The 22,364-nt window shown below is 43.6% G+C and overlaps 1 non-coding gene across 1 annotated transcript; it reads right to left on the bottom strand.

Moving 5' to 3' along the window:
- Positions 1–1,636: 1,636 nt before the first annotated feature.
- On the bottom strand, positions 1,637–1,709 carry TRNAV-AAC (transfer RNA valine (anticodon AAC)). Its single transcript has one exon. It is a non-coding gene; the product is annotated as a tRNA-Val (tRNA).
- Positions 1,710–22,364: the final 20,655 nt, after the last annotated feature.

Here is a 22,364-nt window from a genome sequence, read left to right as displayed (position 1 = left end):
CTCTGAAGATGCATCCTGAAGGACACTTAACCCAGTGTGACGGCCTCAGATAATAATGCTGCCCACTGACTCCAGCCATGAAAATCTCCCAGAACCTACATTGTCCATAATTACTGACTTTATCACCACGCTATTTGCTGCTCTTACAGGGGAGTGATAGATAAGGGGAAACATTTTAGAGAAGGATAAAAACACACTATTTTAAAAAAGGCTAGAAGTGCAGTTGATAAAAATGTAATTACCTGTTTCTTCATGGAACACGTTGGTAAGGTGTTTCCTGTGGGCAATAAAAGGCATTTAGGAAAATTGTTGGTCAACGTTTCTCTGAGCTCTAACTATCAAGCAGTTTTGCGTTACAATTAATAGATTTTTTTTAAGACGCTGTTTTAAATGTTTTAAGACATTGTAGTGAAGGTTCATGGACCTTTGGCTCCAGGATCCTATCCCATTTTAGGAGATTATATTCTATGATCAGAAGAATGGTGTGTTACTCACAGTGTCATACTCCGCGATGGAATTCAAGAACAGACCTCTCTCTAGTGCATATTTCAGGTAGCTGTTCTGTTTTGAGTGTTTTGATGTTAATGTAATCAACAGCATCATTTGTGATGCTTGTGAACACGTATCTTTCAAAGAGGAAGTGCAGCAAAACAAAAATGAAAAATAAAAAGCACACACGTTCCTCTGTTCTGTCCTTTCAAACCTGCTCTGTAGGACAAATTCCTCCTTATAATCAAAAATGTATATGTTTTCTGTCATCCTTGTGTATAAAAAAAATCCTCTACTTTTAGACTCTCAATCTTTTTTTCATAGCAAAACTATTCAGTCCCAAGCAAGAGTTAAAACTCTCAAATGCATTTAATAGCAAAGCTGCTCCTTCATCCAGGAGGGGGCCAAAGCCACATTCTTCATTTCCCCACCTGGAGCATCGGCCTCTCTTTTCAACTCAAGAGGATGCCTCTGCTACCTCTAGGTGCAGGACAGAGGAGAATTCAAGGGCAGGAAAGGATGACTTCCAGCTGTAGCAGAGGGTTAACCTTGACTCTTCCTCTTGGGGCCCTTTTGGTATTTCAGAACCCAGAGGTTGGCATCTTCTTCTCCTGGGACTGGTTGCTTTTGGGGTCCCTCCTCAGCCCTGCCCCTGCAGCCCCCCAGACACAGGCTGCCTATTAGGTCCTAATGCTTCTGCAAGTGGTGGACCTGAGCCAAGTCCTTATAAGGGAGCTCTAGGTCAGCTTTCTTCCACTTGGCTTGTCCTTTGTCTCCTCCATCTTTGTCCCAAACTTTGAAAGTGTAGCTGATTCTCAAAGCAGCCCATTCTCCAGCTGAGCCACAGGATCTCACCTTCAGACTTCCTGCTCTGCATCCTGCAGTCTCTGTGTCTCCTGGTCCCCAGATGAATAGGTCCAGCTCTCTGCATGGTCCCTCTGAAGACCCTCTCACTAGGCAGAAGCGGAAGGGAAGTACCCACCTGCCTTTCCCAATCAGAGCAATGGAAAGAACGTACTCCAACATCTTGCAAACTTCCTCAAAGAAATCCTCTCCTGACTTTCCCGCTTCTCTTTTGTTTTTAATTGATTATGTATATATTTTTTATTTGGGGGAGGTAATTAGGTTTTTATTTGCTTGTCTTTAATGGAGGTACTGGGGATCGAACCCAGGACCTCGTGCATGTTAGGCACACACTCTACCACTGAGCTATCCCCTCCCCCTTTCCAGCTTCTCCTTTATGTAGACAGATTAGGCAGCAATCACAAATTAACCCCCCAATTGTCAGCAGCTTAGCAAAACTTTACTCCGCTCTCAGGCAAAGCCTGCTGAGAATCTGGATATGTGGCGAGGGCTGCTCTCCCTCAGGTGATCCAGCATTCCAGGCACTTTCAGGTTTGTGGCTTAGCCTTGACCACCGAGACTAGGGAAGAGAGTGCCTGCAGAAGCCACACCCAGTCTTCTACGCTTTGGCCTAGAAGGGACAGGTGTCCCGTCCCTTCACAGTCTATTGACCAGAACAGTCCTGGGGCCCCGCCTGCCCACAAGGAGGCCAGGGATGAAGGAAAGCTCAGAAGCAACTGGTGAGCATTCCTATCTCAGCCACATCCCCTAGCACGCCTAAGGGGCATATGGACTTTAATTTCCTTTAAAGTCCTTCAACAATAGAGCATCTCACTTTGTTACACGAGGGTTGTTGTCGCCTAATGTCTTGGATATCAGCCAAAACAGAGACAAAAAGAGTCCCATTAAAACATCCTATTACACGTAGGTTAACATTTTAAAAGCTTACTGGTACCATGAAGAGAACTGACTCGCATTGAGCTTCTACCAGATCGTGTTGTTTATATGTGTGACCTTATTTGACCCTCACATGAATGCTAAGATATAGGTGGTAATGCTCCAATTTATTACATAATGGGACCCGAGTCACAGAGACTAAATACATTGGCCAAGGTCAGTTCACTAGGGAAGGAGTCAGGTTTTTAGAATCCAGGCGTGTGTTTCACAATAGCTTTCTCTTCCACGTGGCTCACATTTTGTCCATCTCAGACAAATCCACCCTCTCAGCACTAGACATATTTAGAAAGCTAGAATAATGCATATGGGGTTAATATCAGGATTACTGTCAGAATCAATGATTTTAGCTGGATTTTAGAAATGTAGAAATATCACTAGGCTCAGAACAAAAGGTCTTTCTGTCATTTCTTCCATGGGATCATGCCTGAGTGATGCCTTGGCACATGGAAAAACCTAAAGGGCACATGGAAAAACGAAAAGCTGTGAAGAATACAGCTCATGCACAGGTATGGATGAACAATTCGTACATTTTTCAAGTATTCACTGAATACTACCTTATATACACATATACATTAAATTTGAAAAAGATTTAATTGACGATTCCCAGATGTACTTCATTGTTGTTGATCTTTTGGAAGAGGTCGTCTAAGGAGAAGAATGTGTGGTTCTGGCTCATGAATCATGTAAGGAACCCAGCCTAGACTCTGTTGCAGTGGATGGAAAAGCTTGCTGACTCACTCATGCTTGACCTCTTCTTACTTGCCTACCGTTCTCACCTCCATCTTGATCTCTGTGAGTCTATTAGTCAGACATCCTCTTCCTGTTTACCTAGAATAATGTAAACTTTGAGACATTCCATCCACCAATGACTCATGCAACTTGTAAAATATTCACACTGTACATCAAATAAATATGTCACACCGTGATTTCAACCTCCTTCATTCTTGGGGAAATTGGTGTTAATGACTTATCTGCCAGCACATAAGAGTCCCAAGTGGGAGGGAATCTAATGAATTGGACTGAAAGTGCAGTGTGTGGTTTTGACTGTGTTTTGAAAGTGGTTTTCACAGTTCATCCTCAAGAACATGTAGCATATAGCAATTCAGAGAGTGAGGAAACAGACTTAACAAGCATGTCAGCCTTGACTGCCTGCACCCTATGGGATTAAAAGAAGAAAAAAAAAAGCCTTTTCAAAGGATTCTCCAATCCTAGGCAATAATCATCACCCATGGCTCCAGAGATGCTGGAGTGCTTAAGGAATTAGCAGTGGAGAGGGTAGAAAAGACAAAGCCAAACAAAAAGAAGTACCACATAATAAGAGTTGAAGTTTCAAGCAATGCTGAATGGCTCCTCCAAAATCTGGCTGAAGAATCTCCGTGCAGGTGAACCATTGTGTTTTCCTCCTCTCCTGAGGAAATCCAGTTCAGTGCCACAAATGTTTGCTGAGCTCTCCTGTGCAATGGCCTAGCATTATTTTCGGAGGGAATACAGACATGAGTAAGACACTAAACTCGTCTGTGTGTATGCTGGGAGGGGAGGAGCATATACAAACAAGGCAAGGTCCCAAGGCTAAAAGGCGATAAAAGACCAACGCACTTGACTAGAGTTACAGGTTACAGACTATTGAAGATTCCCACCTGATTCAGTACCTGCTCACACACGTGCACATTTGCGCTAGACCCATCTGACTGGCACCATCCACCAGCCACTCCTCCCTTCCCAGGCAGAAGCTGCCTGTAGGTGCAAAAGAGATTACTTTGCAAACCAACAGCAAGTTAGGTGCTAAATATCTGATTTTCCACCTACCAGGCATTTCCATAAAACACTTCCCTACTCTATATTTATAAGTTCTTTATTGAACTAGAACCTCATTTCTACCTCAATCTGCATGATTTTCTCATTAGATTTCTGGTCTTAGACAGTCGTTTCATTTAACAAACTTATTCTGAACAGAAGCCATCAGCCAGGATTTGTGCTCAGTACTAGAGACAAAAATGAATATGATACAATCTGCATTCTTCAAGGCTTTATGCTTTATTAAGGGAGATAGAATATGCAAATAAAGCAAAGAAAACATGTTGTAGAGGGTTGCTTCTTAACCCTTTAGAACTATCAATCAACTTAGGATTTTGACCTCTAGAAGAAAACAAAGATCAGAGGCACGGGTGGCGGGTAAGACAGGTGGACCGAAGGCAGTAGGGAGGGCAGCGTGCTTAGGAGGCATGGCAAACGTTGCTCACGGTCAGTCCAGCAGATGGTCCTCTCCATCTTCCTTCTTATGGGCAGAGACACTTTGATCACAGAGAAGGAAGCAAGCACCCCGCCCCCACCTTCCAGGGTATGAATCATGATCATTCTAAGTCAATGGAGAATCCATTTCTCTTTGCCAGGGATTGGTCTTGGGGTGGGCACAGTTCTGGCCAATGATTCATAAGGGAAAGTCCATGGGAGGCTTTCATTGTAGGATAAAAGGGCAGACTCTCTGAGAAGGAAGCTCTTTGGCATCATTCTTCTTGGGGCAAGGCCTTGAGCACATGGTGCCCTGGAGTTGGAGCACCCGTCTTGCACCATAAGGTATAAACTGAAGAAGAGCCAACACAAGATGGCAGAGCACAAACATATAAAGAGTCTGCTGAAATTGTTGAACCATCAAAAAACCCTGGAACTGTCTACTTATAAATTGCTTTGTAAGCTAACAACAAGCATCTTCATAAATCAGGCCAATGTTCATTTCATGTCTGTGGCCTGCAGCCAACAGCATCCTGAGTCAGGTGGGGTAGAAAAAGTCTTAAGTACCTCTCATAATAATTCTGTAAGGTGAGAAGTGTTATTATTCTCATTTTACAGATGCATAAACTGACTCATTTAAGTAAACTTTAAATCATCGTCTCAAAGATTATAAATAAATGCCCAAATGGAGATTTGATCATGAACCTAATTCCAAAGCATGATCTCTTACCACTATCAAATCTTATGATCACACACAACAAAAGGCAGAGTTCATGACCACAAAATTATTTGCAGAATGACCAGGAGTCAAGAAAATGGGTACAAGAGACTGTTGACAACTCAGCCATAAAAAAGAATAAAATAATGCCATTTGCAGCAACATGGGTGGCCCTGGAGATCAGCATTCTAAATAAAGTAAGTCAAAAAGAGAAAGAAAAATACCATGTGATATCGCTTATATGAGGAATCTAAAAAAAAGACACAAACCAACCTATTTACAAAACAGAAACAGACTCACAGACATGGAGAACAGACTTATGGTTGCCAGGGTTGGGGGAAGTGGGTGGGAAGGGTTAAGTTGGGAATTCAGGACTAGCACCTCTTGGGGAGTGATGGAAATGTTAGCATCCTGAATGTGGTGGTGATTTCATGGGTGTACACATCTATCAAAATCCATCAAATGGTACATCTGAAATACGTGTAGTTTACTGTACAGAAATTATACAACAAAAAAGTTGTTAAAAATTAAAATAAAAATGAATTTTTAAAAAGACTGTTGAGAAGCCATTTGAATTTATTACCCCTTAAATTCACCGGAAATTTACTGAGGGTGTGCTCTGGATCAGGCACTGGATTACAGACAAGTCCCAACCAGGCGCCTGGTCATGGTTTCAGGAAAACAGCCAAACTCATGTTCTAGAGAAGCCTTACCCTGAATCAATATATTGTCAGTCATCGGCTGGAATCGGCAGGATTCGATCACGCATCTAGAAGCAAACTATCTGGAGAACAGAAAACTGTGATTCTTCATGAGTGCGTAAGGGCGAATATGGTATAAAAAGGTCAGTTCATCATTCAGATGGTGGCCGCAATCCCCATGCTTGAGGCCATGTGGGCCAAACAGTGAAATGAGTGGTGACAGCCTTGGCCATCTCTTATTTGGCTTCTGTCGTGCTTTTCCTCCCTTTATCACCTCCCCTCCTCCAGCTCAGAGGAGACAGAGCTCCCATAAACCCACCCTCCTGCTCCCTAACTCCAGCCCTACGTCACCCTTCTCGGTACTGCTGGAGGTGCGTTCAGAGCTCCCAGAATTCTTTTGTGCCGCTGTTGACCCTGCTTACAAATTTCTTGCAGTCAGGGTACCAGGGAATCAGGCGCTGCCCTGACTGCAGGCTTGCAGGCTGGCTGAGTATCCAGGGATTTCGCTCTTTAATCTCATCAGCAGGGAAGGCAGATTTTCCCGTATGAAAGAGCAAGACCGTTGTACAGAGCGCCAGGTGTAGTCTATGAGAAATGCTAAAAATAAGTAGCTAATATTTATTAAGTTGGCCTTATAATAACTCTACTTTTTTTCCTAAGACATCAATCCCCAGGAAAAAGAAATCTGTTTTTTGTCATATTCTGAGAAGTAAAGCTTGCCTCTAATAAATTTCTCTCTCCTTTTGTCTCACTAAGTCCGCCCACTCCTTCTCTATTTTAGGCCAAACAGAAGTATTGATAAATGATCAGTTTCAGAGTCAAGAAAAGCCTCTAGCAGAACTCCATGAGACTCAGGCTTCAGGCCTGGCCTAATCAACATTTTTATCATCGATTTGAATATTAGTAACAAAGCATGTTCACCAAAGTCCCAACTGAAGCAAAACATCTTAAGAAGATGCGTTGTTGCTGATGCCTGAGTTCAAAACCGTAAGACAGTCAAATGCCTAATCCTGTACTTAGGTTCAAACATCAGTTTCCCAAAGGTTAAATGAGAATCTGGATTAAAGTTGAATATGTATTTAAAGGTTCAATTTTTTGTTTTGTTTTGTGTTCCACTGCTTTTTTTTTTTTTTTTTTTTTTTTTTTTTTTTTTTTTTGCAGACTGTCAGAGAAAGAAGGAAACTTCAGGGTATCAATTCCTTACTGAACATCCATGAGGTTCTACTCACTGTACCGTTGTGGTAGGCAGAATTGTGGCCCTTACAGATGCCCACATCTGAATCCCCAGAGCTTATAAATATATTATGACATTAAAAGGCAAAAGAGAATTAAGATTGCAGATGGAATTAAGTTTACTACTCAGCTTAAGATAAAGAGATTGTCCCAGATTAATGCACACAAATCTTTTAAATGTGGATGAAGAAGGCAGAGAGGGATTTGAAAATGTTATGCTGCTGGCATTGAAGATGGAGAACGTTGCCACCAGCCCAGGGACGCAGGCAGCCCCAGGGAAAGAGAAGAGATAAGAAAGTACATCGTCCCCACAGAAGGAACACAGCCCTACCGTACCTTGATCTCAGCCCAGGAAGACCTGTTTTGGACTTCTGAATGCATAACTATGAGATTAAAAAAAAAAAATCTTTTGTTGTTTTGAGCCACTGATTTTGTGGTAATTCACTGTGGCAGCAAGACAAGCTAATACATCTAGGTACGTTCATACATATTTACTTTCTCTTTTTTTATTTGTTAGTCTAACATTCATTATACGGTATTACAACTCATAATTAATATATGGTGATCAAATGGCCCACAAACATATACAAAATTATTCAGTTGCAATAGACATCATGGAACTGCCAACAATTAAAAAATGTGATACCAGAGATAGACTGGGATTTCAAAATGTAGAATAGATAAACAAGAGTATACTGTATAGCACAGGGAAACATACAAGATCTTGTGGTAGCTCACAGAGAAAAAAATGTGACAGTGAGTATATATATGTTCATGTATAACTGAAAAATTGTGCTCTACACTGGAATTTGACGCAACATTGTAAAGTGATTATAAATCAATAAAAAATGTTTAAAAAAATGTGATACCAATATTCCTCCTCCAGAATAGCAAAATGAAAAAATCAGACAGAACCAGCTCTTGGTAAGGTCATGAAACAATGATGACTCCCCTACAGTGCTACTGGGGAGGGGAAGGTAAAAATTGCTCCAACCATTTGGAAAACTTTTTTGCCAATATCTACTAACGGTGAAGATATGCATACCTTATGACTAATTCCACTCCTAGAAATATAATCATCAGAAATGCACACCGGGGTTCACTAAAGGACAAGTTTCAGTGTATCCATAGCTGTACTATTACTAACCAAAACCTGGAAACCACCCAAGAGCAGAATAAACAAATATATTATGGTACATGCATATGATGGAATATTCTGCAATGATGATTAACTATCACAGTACACAAAATACAGGTGCATTTTACAAACATGTTCAAAAGAAGATAGGCACAGAAAATTATACACCAACACATTTACTTTCTTATTTGCTCTTTTAGCTCAAGCATTTGTCTCCATTTTACAGATGAGAAAATGGAAGCACAGAGAGGTTAAATGACTTGCTTAAGGCAGTACAGCTATCCAGTGACAGACTGAAATTCAAACCCGGGCCGGCCTGACTGCAGGTTCCGGGGTCTTTAATATACTCGGTGCTCTACATCAGTGGTTAACACGCTGCTGACAGCAGCTTACGAGTCCCGAAGGGAACATACAAAAGAGTAAGATTTAAAAATAAAATTAAGAGAGAGAAATTAAGAGAAGAAATAAGGAGAGAGAAGAGGAGAGAAGAGAGGGGAGAGGAGGAGAAAGAGAAAATGCTGATGCTCTGAGCAAATGTTTTCTAAAAAAGATTTTAGGTAGATTTGAGATGTAAGATGTATTTCTGACTGTGGTTGAAGTAAAGAAATGTTGAAAGACACTGCTCTACAGCACACTCCCTGGAGAGAAAAGGAGAACAGAGCCCAGCTCCTGCCTGGGAATATCCATCATCTAAAGAGAAACTCAGCAACAGATCACTGTGACGGAGCATCTTACGGGCTGGGTGGGTCACAATCGGCCAGAGAACCACAGTCTGTAGGATGGGCTCACGCCCTGCTGACCGCCCACTGGAGGTCCACGGGGACCCCTCAGGAGCTCACACACAACACGTACAAAGCAGAATTCACCACTCTGGCCACAACGCTGCTGCTCCTCTAGAGCTCGAGGTTGCAGTTAACAGCATCACTCCCACTTGTTCGTTCAAAATGGAGACAATATCCTTCTATCTCTTTTGTCCCCCAGACCATAAGACTCTGCCTCCCAGGTTCCCACACCATCCCTTTCCCTCCATCCCTATTGCCACGGCCTTGAGACCCTCCTCCCCTCTTGTCTGGACAAGTGTGCATCCTCCCAGCCAGTCTCCCTGACCCAGCCCCTGCCCTCCAGTCCACACTGCAGTCTGCCGCCACGGGTCCTATTGTGTCTCCTCCCTCCCTGCTGCCCCGCCTGGCTTCTCCCTTACAAAACAGTTTGCATGTTCAACATTTAGACCTAAAAGTCTCCATTTCCAACTACTTTCCCTAGTCCCCGGGCTCTGCAACCTGCCTACGTCAGACTACTTGAAAGCCCCCGCGTGGACCATCAGTGTGCATACCTTGCAAACTTTGTACATAACTGCATTCTGTCCCAAGCATGATGTTCTTTCTGGTTTCCGTCTAGGAAACGCCTCCATCTAGCAAAGCTGGGAACAACTTCTCTGATTCTCTCAGGCAAGAGAAATCACATCCTCCGCTGAGCTCCCGTGGCTGCATGAACACATTTGTTTTACAACATTAATCCAAATGTAACCTGTTTCCTTCTCCAGGGCTTCCAGGGCGGGGACCACATCACAGATGTGTTTATATTCCAACATCTCACTCAGGGACCAGGACGTGGTGGGCTTTTTCAAAAAAAATAAGTGGATAGTGGTTGGAAGGTAAACTCCAGAGCTCCAGAACTTGATATCTGTCTCTTTCTTTAGCATTTCCTTCTGGATATCTCCCATGCCCTTCAATCTAACACATTTAGAGGTAGACTCGGTATTCTCCTCCTAAACCTGATCCACCCCCAGAGGGCTCCACTTCAGTACCTGCAGCCCCCAAACCAGACATCTGGTCAACCTCCCTCATCCCAGCAACAAGCTGGTGGTCATTTATCTCCGATGCATATCTTCTACTATCTTGTCTTTATTTTCACCATCACCTCCCTGTGCCAACTATCATCTCCTGCTTGTTACTGCTGAAATAGTTTTGTCACTACCCCCTCTACATCCATATTTGCCCATCCCACAATCCAATCCATTCTACTAACAGCAGCCAGCGTAACTGGAGATCTGATCATGTCATTCTCCTATGTAATACCTTCAACCCAAATCTTGAGATGAAGTTTATTTTTTTCAATGTTGTCTACTTCTTTCTTTCTTTCTTTCTTTCTTGCTTTCTTGCTTTCTTGCTTTCTTTCTTTCTTTCTTCCTTTCTTTCTTTTTATGTACACAGTGACCTGCTCAGTCTAACCCCTGATGACTTCTCCAGGATCTCCCTGACTGTGTGGCCACACCAGCTTTCTCATGGTTGCACCTTCCCTCTCAGATCTTCCATGAAGCTCCTTCTGCTCAGGACGTGAATGGTGAGCAGGGACAATTCCATCAGAAAGGACATCATTCTTGCCTCAGCTTCACAGACTTTTCCTCCCATAGCCCCACGTAGTCTTCCTTTCTATCACTTATCAAAGCTCCAGTTTTGTTTGTAGATGTCTGACTACTAGCCTCTGCTAAAAGCAGAGACTCCATCTGGTTCATCCTTCTTTCCATCCCAGCTACCGACCTGGCTCACTGTAAGGGTTCACCAAACATTTGATCAAGGGAAGAATTTAATCAGGGGTGTTGGCTGTTCTGCAGAGCATTAGTTTCCCAGAAAATTCCCCAGAGCCCTGGCTGGGGCCAGAGGAAGGCGGAGCAGGTGAACACAGGATTCCATGTCCCACTTTGCCAAGAGAAGATCTGCAAGGGTCTGATTTAGATACTGGGTCTTCACGTAAGAGTGTATTTTGAAAATAAGCATTGTACTTGTAAGGTGTGTAAGAGTAAACTTACAAAGCAAGAGCACAGAGGAAAGGGGATGATCACAATGGGGAGCATGAGGAAATTTGGAGGACAATAGACTGTTTTGCATCTTGATTGCAACAGTAGTTACACGATTGTATGCATTTGTCAAAACTCATAGAATGTGCTGAATTTTACAGTGCATAATTTTTTAAAGCAAATAAAAGTAGGAAAGACTTGATAACTTTTGGAAGTTATTTCCAGATTCAAAAGACTGAAGGAATTTCACATCATGACAAAAAAGAGCGTATACCATGACCAAACACACACACACAAACACACACACACACACACACACACACAGCTTAGGACCCTAGAATTAGATTTTCTGTTCACATCCAAATACAAGGCTAGCCTGGATACAAGGCGTGCAGCCATTTTTCCCAGTGAAAAGAACAAAATATTGTTTCAGACCCACTTCAATATATCAACCATTAGAGTGAATTACATTGCCAAGTGACTATAACATTTATTTTATTAAATTAGTTACGAGTAAATATTTTAAATCACGTGTTATATACAATAACATATTGATTTGGAAATATTGCTTTCTTCGCTCACACATTTTATGAAACAGCTTTCTTGGAACTTTGCACACATATTGCTGACAATAGAATGTCGGCTGTCACCAAAGCCCATTTTTGGAGCCACATAACACAGAACATGGTTCTTCAAATCACATCATCTTTACTCCCATAATAGCTGCTTAAAATATAACATTTTGTGAATCCGCGTGATGCTGTCACTGGGGTGATGTTTATCACTCTTGTGATGATAGTCCTGATTTCCATAAAGCAAGGTTTCTCAGCGGTAGCACTACTGACATTTGTACTGGATCATTCTCTTTCTCTGTCCTGTCCTGTGCCTGGCAGGAGGTTTGGTGACGTCCTTGGCCTCTATCCACTAGGTGGCAGTAGCACACAAAACCCCCATCAGTCATGATGGTCAAAAACGGTTCCAGAAATTTCTAAATATCTCCCAAGAAGCAAAAATCACCCCCAGATTAAGAACCACTGCCAGAGAGTAACCTCTTACTGTCCTGTTGCATCACAGGATTTTTAAATTATTTATTTATAACAACCTCAATATTTTGAATTGCAAAGTCAAATACCCAGAAACCATTACTAATTTTTTCAGAAATTCCTTTGCTTCATCTTTTACTGATTCTATTATCTGAATCTTAATGCATTCAAAACAGCATCAGCTGAAGTCCTTAAAATATGTCCAAACTTGTGTTGTCTTCACTAAATGGAGATTTGTTGTATTTTCTGTGTAAGGAAGATATAAAAGAATTCTTGCTCTTCTGAGGATTATTCTGGGGAAAACCTCACCTAAGATTCAGGCATCCAGGATAACCCAGCCTAATCTCACCTACAACATTCTCACAAGTGAGCATCCAGTTTTGCTTGAATACTTCAAGTGACAGAAGCCTCACTACTCACCAGTTCCTCTGTGTAAGCTCAGATCTCCCGGCCCTGAACTCCTAGACATCAGACCACGTTCTGGACAAAGTCTGCTTCTTTGCAACAGGACAACACTTTAAATATCTCAAGACAACAAATGTATTCTCACTTTCGCCGTTTCTTTCCAAGTTACAGTTTCTTTGATCCTTTCAGCTCATCAGACATGTCTTCTCAATGTGACTTCATCCTAGGCCTTGTCGATGGCCTCTGAGTAAGTGTGGCCTAGAAGGAACCTTGTGAAGTCGGCTCAGGACAGAGAGAAGGGGAGTGTGATCATCTGCGCTCTGGACACTTTGCATGCCAGAACTGGTCAGCTTTTTGATAAAAGAGTCATTCCATTTTATAATTTTTAGTTTAGGAACTGTAAAAGAATCATATAAACTCCACACAAGTAGCTATTTCATCTTTCATTAAATACGCCAAAGAACAATAATAAATGCTTTTCTGGACCTAATTTTGCCCAATAAGGACAGATGTTTTCGTGAAATTAAAGGCTCACAGGAGAAAGTGACCATGTATTATCGAGAGAGCCCCCAACCTTCTATAAACAGGAGAGAGAGAGACAGAGACAGAGAGACAGCAAAAGACTAAAAGATGGAGCCAAAAATTTCAATATCTTATTAGTATTTTTTGAATAGTCTTCTTTAGGCTTCATTCAGTGGTCCACTGTGACTCTCAGATTCTTAACTTGTGTAACTGCACAAAACCTATCCTGCTCCACTGGTTTTTGAAGAAAAGTCACGCTGCTGTGAGAGCTGGATGCGATGATGCTCTGTATCCTTTAGCTACAGAGAATGAAAAAAATTAATAAAGGCTGAATTCTGCTAAACCTTTGGGGAGTGACTATCCAGGCGCATTTCTCCTAATGCTTCATCCCAGATAGTGCAGAGTTGTGTGACTGAGGTTCGAAGCCATCCCATACCGGGATTTAGTACCATAGGGGAGCAAGTACAGAAAAAGTGGATTTGATAACGATGCCCACCACGGAACTGAATGAAGTCTGATGGAGTAACTCTTCTGTCTGGCTTTCCGATTCTCATTCCTCCAAGGCACCCACTAAATGCAGACTGACTAACAGCCCTTGATAAAGATACTTTGACGAGGCCATCGCTAGTCTTGGCAACACTGAGACATAAACTGCACGTGTGTCTGAGGGCCTCTCCTCCCCACCACTGATCTTCTCTTGCGGGAAATCAGCCAATGTCCTGAAGTTACTTTCCCTGTGGGATGCAATGAAAACGGGCCTTGAGCCACAATCCCTAACCTCTGGCTTATTGCCAACCTCCCTTCCTCTTGAAAACTTACCTGGCCCATGGTCCTGCTCCCCCAAGCCCAGCTTAACACCTGGATGAAGGGCATGTTAATTTCTGTCAGCAGCAGACTTCCAGTTCACACGCAGCTCCATTTCAGATGGATGCCTTAACTCCAAGGAGTGACTCACAGAGGTAGTTGAGACTGGAAGGCAGTCCTAAGACGTAGACGGTAAGGACAGTGCCCTCCACTCTGCTCTAGGCAGGTGGCCCTCTGCCCTGTGATGGGAAGCAGAAGGTGAGAACTGCAGTTTGTTTGCTTTGGCTGTGAATTTTTTTTTTAACAATTCACAAGCCCTTTAAGGATCTTATTACTGCAGTTATTTCTTCAAGTGTTCAAATCATCGACCGCCTCATCTGAACCAGGAGATAAGCCTAATTCTCACATCTGCGGCAGCAGGCACGGGGCAGAGGCCAAGAACCACCTAATCTGACCATCAGAGTTTTAATTTCCTCCACCAGGGAGCGGAGAAGGCAATGAAGCTGTGAGCAGGACACATGCAGCCTGTAAACAGCCATCCTTCCTGCTCCCGAGCAGAGATCCAATACCAATTCAGTCTTATCTGTCTGGAAAATCGTTATTTGAAGACTTGAAAAGGTTAAGAGAGTTCCCGCTTTCACTTCTCGTACTTTCATCTGCAGCACAGAGAGAGGAAGGAATCTGACAAGCATGGGGCTAATTTGGTTCCCTCAAGCACCCATGGGGAAAATATTCAGATTGTCTCTACGAGGGTCAAATAGAAGTCAGAATTCACCGCACGCTCTGTCCCTCTCTGTGCTGGTAAAATACCAGCCTTCAAAATAAAATAAAGGTGGTGAGTCCTGGGTGGAGGAGAGAGTAGAAGATGTGAAGAGCCAGCTGGGCCGCTTCCTCAATTATGCTAAGAGCAGTTTCTTAAGCACCTACTGTGTGCCAAGCTTTGCAAGTCACCTCTCTCAAGGGGCTCACAGCCTAGGGAGAGTCAGCAAACCAAGGCTTATAGAATTGACTGAGCTTTAAAGTAGTAAGAGGGAGGCCAGTAAAATAGTAGCAGAATGGATGTGAGACACAGGGCAGGGCACAACCATTAAAAGGAGGACACATCAATTAGCAGCAAGATTCAACCCTCAATAGACCTTGATGCCCAAGATGGTGAGAGATCTGACTCCCAGTAGACCTTGAGCTTCATTATATGCTCACTGTAATATATTAACATGGTGATTGGCACCCACCCCCAGGTGCCATGACAGCTCCGAGGCTGGCCATAAAAGGTCAAAAAGTGGGCGGTGGCCCAGCTCCCTGGAATGCCAGCCACCTCCCCGAAGTAGTTGGAATAATCCTCCTACTTGTTAGCATGTGAAGTTACCAAGCCCATAAAACCTAACAACCTCAGTACCTCATGGTTGCTTTCTCCTGCCTTCTGAGATGGGCCTCACTCCATCTATGGAGTGTGTATCTACTTTTACCTTAAACTAAATACCCCCACACCTCGTGGCCTCTCTGGCCTCTGAGATAGCCTGCACTCTGCCCTATGGAGTGAGCATCTCTCTGAATAAATCTAGCTTCACTCTACTGTGGCTCACTCTTGAATTCTTTCCTGTGAGAAGCCAAGGACCCTCACTTGATGGGGCACATCCCAGGGACTTGCCTGGAACCTGGGACCTGGGACATGGCCCTCCTCTTGTGCCAGATCTTTCCTGTATGAGAGGGAGTGTACAAATATAGGGGACTGTGTGGGTGTAAGCACTGGATTTTGAAGCATCAGGGCATGTGGAGGACCTCTTTCTCACCTGGGGCAGGACCAAGAACATCATGCCGTTGGGAGATCTATGGAGAAAAGGTGCTACCTAAACTGGGGCCACAAACATCCAACATTGACAGGGTATCCATGAAGTGGCCTCTGGCCACTCAAAACTTAGAGACCAATTTCAACAGCTAATACATGTGTAACCATTAAGATTAGGTAAGGGGTCCTTATTAGGTGCTGACCCTAAGACCAAAACTAGGACTAAAGGCAGGCCAGAAAAATCAGAAAAGAAAGTCAGAAGTGAAGACTCTAGGCCTTGAGGTTTAAACATAAAAGGTATGAATGAAGAATAAAACATAGCTCTCAACTTACAGGTTGAGCATTTTATTTCAGTCGACAAAGAAAAGAAGCGGGGAGGGCAGGCAAGGCAGAGGAGGCAGGATGCGGGAAAGCACACTGGCAGAAATAAGCAAGACAATTAACAAAGACCTGTCAGACTGCAACTGATGACTTGTGTTGGGAAATAGCAGGTGTTAATATTGCAGGCTCTAAAATTAATCACCAGAAGTATTAATGCACAAGCAGAATCAGAGTGCTGTACATTCGACTGGATGTCAGAGAGTCCTGAAATCTGTTCTTACTCCTTCCTTTCCTGTATGACCCAGAGCCATTCCATCACCTTGTCTCTGCTCTCCAAGGTAACCGCTTTGGTTCTGGAGAACGTCCCCTGCACCTTATCTCAGAAAGAGGCCCCCTTGCAGGAGCTAGTTAGAGAGTCTGAGATGAAAGGCACAGATTAGAGGAAAAAGGAAGCCTTCCACCCCCACCTCTACCCATTGTTTAGATAAAGAAGCAGAGATCCAGAGAGAAACACGAATGTGGCCAAGACCACACCTCTGTCCTGTCAGAGGCGCTGATGAAGGCCCTTGAAGTTCATGTGGGCAGCACCAGATTGAAAATCCATTAAGAGACGAGCAGGGCTGACTTAGGTCTGAGTGTTAGGAGAGCCCATAATCTGGCAGCAGAGATGAGGTGGTGACATAACAAGTCGAGAACCAAGAAAGTGATGGTGGGCTGGATTCATCTTTTTTTTTTCTCCTGTTCCTTATGGTGTTTCAACATCTTTAATACCTTGCTGGCCAGGGAGAGACTGCCCCCAGCAGGGCTAGCAGATTCCTTAAGGTAACAAAGGGCTCCGGCAGGAACAAGTCTTCCATATGTAAATGACCCAATCCAGAGCCCACACTCCAAACCACCTCCTCTGTCCGGTTTGTTCCCAGAAGGAGATAATATTCCTCTGTCCTAATCACCCAGGGCCAGGGACCAGCAGTGAGGGGCACCCCCTACGCCCCAAAGCCCCCCAAATTATTCAAACTAGCTAATATTAAAATAGCTAGTTTGTCCTGCCCAGCCTTTCCTTTCCCATGGAAGCCCCAAAGTAAGGCTGTGGGCTGGACTTTCCCCTCGCTCCTGTTTCTACCTCCTGATGGAAGCTGGCACTTGCCCACGTGGCCCCACATGGTGTGCCGTGCCCCCTTTATCTCAAGAAAAATAAGTAACAGTAACTCTCCTTTCAGTTTTCAGTTTCATTGGTTTCTCTGTGTCATCACTCAGTCACCTTTATAAATTCAGACTGGGGCACAGATCGTGAGACCAGATAACATTTTATCTTGAAATAGAAATTTACCTCCAAGGCAACCTCTCTGGAAACAGATTACAGACAATCTCTTAGATCTGAATAGCCCCACCAGAATGACAGAGCAGGCTTACTATTTCCTGAGACCAATCAGGTATTCATAATCAGCATATTGACTTTTAAATGGAAACATTAATAAAACATCTAAAAATGATATGAAAATGAGCATAATGCTCACATATATATGTACATATATATCACACTCATATATGCACATTTATATATATATATACAGTCACATTTTGTAATTAAAGCAAGTTCAAAAGACCCAAAAGGGTAGCAGACAGGCAGAAAAGTCATTTTATGTTATTTGTTGAACATAATGACTAAACCTCTGTGGGATAACTTCAGCTTCCAAAAAAGTCAAATGTGATCAATGGTAGAAGCAGGAAAAAAGTTGACTGTCAGAAGCAGAAAGAGAAATAAACACAATTGACATAATTCCGAAAACAAGTAGACAGTTTCAAATAGTTATGAAGTGGGTGGGATCACAGGCACGTACAGAAGCTATCACCTTGGAAAGGAAGAGGGCTCAGTTTTTTCAGGTAGAAGAATAAAGCAGCGAATGATGACAGGACAGAAACATCATGCAGTGACATTGCTCTGTCTTTTTTCCTTGGAAAAAGAAACTCTGACATTTTAGCTGGGAAAATGGCCATCTAGAGAAGACTGTATTCTTCAGACTAACGAGAATCGGAGGACTAACTCCTGAGTGAATTGTAACATGATGTGTTGAATGTGATTTCTGGCGTGAGTCCTTAAACAGAAGGATATGCCTGTTTTCTTTCTTTTCCTCATCCTCCTTCTGGGAATATGAATGTGATGGTTGGATCTCAAGCAGCCATTGTGGATCCTGAGGATAGAGGCCACACCTAAGGTACAGGAGATTGCTGAGTTGGAAGGCATCTGGATTCCTGCAGATCATGAACATAGGGCCCTGACCCTCCCACTTCTTAACTATACATAAGAGAAAATAGACCTTATTCTGTCTGAGCTGCTCCCACTTGCAAGGGTGTTTCCTAACAAACACAAGGGTGAGGAATTTAATTATGTGATAGGGTTCACCTTGAAAGACTTGTCTTCTCAGCAAAGCAGAAAGTAAGATTATACACTGAGAGAAAAGAATGAGGAACTGATGAGATGAGGGCTTGTATATGCAACTAAAAGGAGTTTCCTGCTGAATGGAGTCCCCAGCTGAGAAGGAGGGCATGGATACTTATGAGACAGATCGTCTCATCTCAGTTTTCCACCAGAACGCGCACCCACAATAATACTGGAAACAGGATGCAGACACTGAGGGGTTGTGTGTGCTTAGGGATGCTCAAAGCAGGCAAAACGAGAGAGTAAGGGAATAAGAAAAACTTGAGTGCCTGTAAAGGCACAGACAAAGGATAAGAGAACCCAAACAAAGAAGGAAAAAGAGGAAAAATCGAAGGCTCAGGGTTACGATGAGGGTAAAATCAGATTCAGAAACAAAAGGAAGATGGCGTGCCAGCTGGCAGTGGTTAAAGTCATGCAGGCTCAACTTTGAACCCTAGGTCTTCCGTTTACTAGTTGGATTACTTTTGGAATATAATTTAACCCATCTGAGCCCCAATTCTTCATCCATAAAATGGAAATAAAAGTACCTCTGTGGTAGGATTGGCCCTAGATCTTAGCATCGTGTCTGGCACAAAATAACTGCTCAAATAAAGAACAAGTATTGTGATCCAGTGAAGAGGATGTGTTTAAGGAGGAGAAGCTCAGAATTTGAAATCTGAGGGGGCTGATAGCAGGGAACAGTAGAGGGCAGAGGAGGGGGCTCCACAGAGTCAAACTGGATCTGAGAATTCCAACTTCCTCCACCCCAGCACTTCCAGCTCTGCTAATGCTCTGGTATCCACCCTGGATTCCACACAACACTGCGATTGCTCAGATGTGCCTCGAGGGATCCCGCCAAGGAGAAGAGGGAGACAGGGCCCTATGGGTGGGACTCTGGGACCCCTGAACCCCTTATCCACTCCAATCCAAGCCCATCTTCCTTTATAATTTTATGCATGTTTTATATTTTGGAATTCAGCACAAAATGTCATTCAGAAAGAGGTTTCCCGTGCTAAAAGAAGACAGAAGGATAAGTGGTAAAAGAAGAAGAAAAAGAAGTCGAAGTGGTAATAGTAAGAGGAGGAGGAGGAGTAATTTGCAAGCCTCAAGGCCAAGGCAGTTCTCTCCACTCCACGGTACATGTGCACCAGAGAACACCGAGGAAAGCCCAGCTGATGGGCTCAGTCAGAGTCCCCCCAAGAAACAGACGACATACTCAAAAGGAGTAGTTGAGAATTCTTTTCAGAGGTGTGACCAGAGTTCAGGGAAACCCTGAAGAGATGGTGTAGCTCTCCAAGGCCAGCAATAGCGGGGAGCCCTTATCACTCCTAGACCTGAAGGGGCAAGTAGAGGGTGCGCAGAGAGATGCACGGGCCTGACTTGGCTGTGGAAGCTGCCAGCGGGCGTTCTGGCCTCCGGCGGAAGGATCCAGCCACCGCCATCCCATGGACCAGCAGGGAGGGAGTCAGGGGGTAAATTTCCTGGCCTCTCTCCCTCCCGACACTCGGGTTTCCTGCTGCTTTGGCTTGCTGGCCAAATCCAACAGCAACCAGAGAACCAGGGGGCCCAATCAAGGCAGGTCACAGACGTCAGCCTTCCACACAGAGCAAGGTGACACTGGCAGAAAGTGACTCTATAGGGACGAGTAAAAAGGATCCAATACTGTGGATATTCGTTCCGTCTGCTAAAATCCACTCTCCTGCCTCCCCATGCAAGTGCACTCTGCTGACCCTCCCGGTGAGAAATTCTCCATATCTGATGGCCAAACGAAAGGAAACACACGTGCACCAGGCTTCTCTTGACTCCTTGAGCACTTGGACACTCACCGTGTGAGATATCCATGGCTTCATGAAAGATTCCCCCAAATCTTAACAGCCAGAAACGGTGAGCATTTCTCATGCCACAGTGGCTAGGAGTCAGAAATTTGGGAGCAGCTTAGAGGGGTAGTTCTGGCTCAGAGTCTCTAAGGAGGTTGCTGGGAAGTTGTCAGCCAAGCTGAGGTCTTCTGAGGGCTTGGTGAAGCTGGAGAAGCCACTTCCAAAATGAGTCATTCTCGTGGCTCTTGGCAATAGACCCCTCTCTGAAGGCTAGCTTTAGTGTCCTCATGACATGTGTCAGCTAGCAGCCCCCAGAGTGAACAAATCTGAAAGACAGAGACAGATAGACAGACAGACAGACAGAGACAGAGACAGAGAGAGCAAGGGAAAAGCCACAAGACGTTTCATGATCCAGTCTCTGGAGTCTAGACTCTGGAATCAGAGCCATCACGACTCTTGACTTACTCTATTCTTTACAAGCAAGTCAGCAAGTCGAGCCCACACTCAGGGAAGGGAGTAGGGGAGGATGGTGGAGACGAAGCTCTACCTCTTGAAAAGAGGAGAATTAGAACTTGTGCACATACTTTTAAACCACCACACCCACGTTGACCTGTCCCCATGAGCCTTCATATTGTACCTCTTGCTAATCCCACCTGCCACAGATCATGGTGTTCATGCACCTTCCACGTGGAGAGGTAAGAGGCATGGTCCCCCTGGCCCCCCGCAGCAGGTGACCTAGAGGCACCCAGCAAGACTCCACAAAGAAATGGGGACTCCAAGAGCTGCAAGAAAATAAAAGCCAGTGGCACAGCCTTGTTCCCTGACTGGTTAAAAAAAAAAAAAATTATAATGAAAATTGTACTTGATTTCTGCTCCTCCCCTTTCTCAAAAAAAAAAAAGCATGCTAAACATAATAGCTGGACAGTAAAACAAAACATGTTGAAAATGGTTCTGCTAAGAAGTTCAGACAGCTTCTGAGTCAGAGCCCGCACAGCACCATGAACCCTGCAGGCTTGCGGTGACTTGGGCTTTATTTGTTTGTCTGATGGTTTTTTTATAGAAAGGGGTAAGGGAGCAAGAGAGTCGTCTGCCCAAAGGAAAACACAACATTTTGAAAAATAAAATGTCAGAGCTTTTTGTGGAACAGAGAGATTTAGATTTATTGATAAAGACTGAAGTTTAAAACATGTCCAAACAGGAACATATTTGGTATTTGTTTTCAAATCTCACGTTATTTGCAGTTACAACGGAAATGCTGATAGCACTCCCAAGCACTCAGAAACTGATTCTCACACATTTACTTACAGCTTCTGGTAGTTTTATGAGTTTCTGGTAAATACGATGTCTGTCTTTTCTCCAACTTCTACACATTTATTTGCCAGACTGAAATAAAGATAATCACAGGCTTCATTCTTTCCTTGTGACAGATGTATAAAACAGACATCACACAAGCATAACGATGCAATCTATACATTCAGCAGGGTCTGTGTTCCCGCCATATGTTCGTGTATTGCCTGGTGTCGGGCATAAATGGTTCTGATCACACTTACGTGGAATCTCAATATTGTTGCGGTGTCATCCTAGCATAGGAGCAACCTTGTAAGGTCATTCCCTTCCCATCCCATTTGGGATACTCTCCCATGCCCCCACATACGTCCTTGTTAAAAACCTAAAAAGAAAGAAAGCCTCCAACCTCTTCTAGTAAACCTTTTTTTTTTTTAAATCAATTTATGGAGGAAGATTCTTATTTTTGGTACCTTGGAAACTGTTTCCAAGAATGCTGGCATTTAACCTTTCAGCTTCAGTCAAGGCTTTTGTAATGTGACTAGACATACTCTAATTTGTCTTTGTGGGCATTTAGCCATCTGCATGTCAGATTTTATTTAAGGAGAGGCCACTTAGAGTTTGATATAACTCTCATGCCAAGAGTGCCCGGAAGCAGGTGGACAATTCCCTGACACCGGACTCAGAAGTCGTAAGTGCCAGCATCATAGCATCCTCTTTCATTGTGACTGCCTTCCTGATGAGCGGAAGGTCATTTTGTGCCTCCGTGTCTCCCTGTCTGTCACTGTCACACATAAATGGGGAGGCCAATCTTTGATTTCCCCCTGGCAGATGTCTAAGCAAAGAGAGGTTAAAAGAGGC

Source organism: Vicugna pacos, chromosome 5, assembly GCF_048564905.1.
Source record: "Vicugna pacos chromosome 5, VicPac4, whole genome shotgun sequence".
NCBI lineage: Eukaryota > Metazoa > Chordata > Mammalia > Artiodactyla > Camelidae > Vicugna > Vicugna pacos.
Note: the sequence above shows the minus strand (reverse complement) of the source record. Positions and strands in the feature narration are given on the sequence as shown.